Below are 1,152 nucleotides of genomic sequence, written 5' to 3' on the forward strand. Positions count from 1 at the left end.
GCCGAGCGGTCTAAGGCGCCAGACTCAAGGCATGTCAACTTTTTCAGTTGTTGAGGTTTCTGGTCTCCAAATGGTGCCGTGATTTCAAATCCCACTTCAGACAAAGGCTCTTTTAGAGGGACCAGACTAGAAGTAGAATTATGAGACAGAAAATGCTTTATTTTGGATCCTTTTTTTGCTTCTGACCAGCTGCAGAGATAGATTTGCCCTTAACATCCTTTCCTGATTATGTCAGAATGGCCGAGTGGTCTAAGGCGCAAAATTCAAGCCTTATCAACCTTCTCAGTTGTTGAGGTTTCTGGTCTCCAAATGGAGGCGTGGGTTCAAATCCCACTTCTGACAAAGGCTTTTTTAGAGGGACCAGACTAGAAGTAGAATTTTAAGTAGTTATGTCACAGAAAATGCTTTATTTTGGATCCTATATTTTGCTTCTGACCAACTCCAGTGATAGAATTGCCCTTCACATCCTTGCATGGTTATGTCAGAATGGCCGAGTGGTCTAAGGCGCCAGACTCAAGAAATGTCAACTTTCTCAGTTCTTGAGGTTTCCGGTCTCCAAAAGGAGGCGTGGGTTCAAATCCCACTTCTGACAAAGGGTCTTTTAGAGGGACTAGACTAGAAGCATAATTTTAAGTATGAGACAAAAAATGCTTTCTTTTGGATCCTTTTTTTGCTTCTGACCAACTCCAGTGATAGATTTGCCCTTCACATCCTTGCCTGATTACATCAGAATGGCCGAGTGTTCTAAGGCACCAAACTCAAAGCTTATCAACCTTCTGAGTTGTTGAGGTTTCTGGTCTCCAAATGGAGGCGTGGGTTCAAATCCCACTTCTGACAAAGGCTCTTTTAGAGTGAACAGACTAGAAGTGGAATTGGAAGTTATTATGAGACAGGAAATTACATATTTTGGATCCTTTGTAGGGTATCAGACTGAATCAGACAATTTAAGATTTGATCAAGAACATAGCTGAAACACGAGGAGCCGAATTCCACAGAGGCCCAAGACACAGGATGTTCGTAAATCAGATCCTGGCGCCACAAGCCTGAACCAACTAGCAGCTTTGAGTAGCTCACAGCATTTAAACAAAAGATTTGAATACCTATTGAATAGTGTAGGGTATCAGACCGAATCAGACAATCTAAGATTTGGTC

At 42.3% G+C, this 1,152-nt stretch overlaps 1 non-coding gene across 1 annotated transcript; it reads left to right on the forward strand.

The window, feature by feature from the left end:
* Positions 1-480: 480 nt before the first annotated feature.
* Positions 481-592, forward strand: trnal-caa (transfer RNA leucine (anticodon CAA)). The gene is made up of 2 exons: positions 481-518; positions 547-592. It is a non-coding gene; the product is annotated as a tRNA-Leu (tRNA).
* The last annotated feature ends 560 nt before the right edge of the window (positions 593-1,152 follow it).

Source organism: Sinocyclocheilus rhinocerous, unplaced genomic scaffold (assembly GCF_001515625.1).
Source record: "Sinocyclocheilus rhinocerous isolate Xijiao unplaced genomic scaffold, SAMN03320098_v1.1 scaffold9511, whole genome shotgun sequence".
NCBI classification, from domain to species: Eukaryota; Metazoa; Chordata; class Actinopteri; order Cypriniformes; family Cyprinidae; genus Sinocyclocheilus; species Sinocyclocheilus rhinocerous.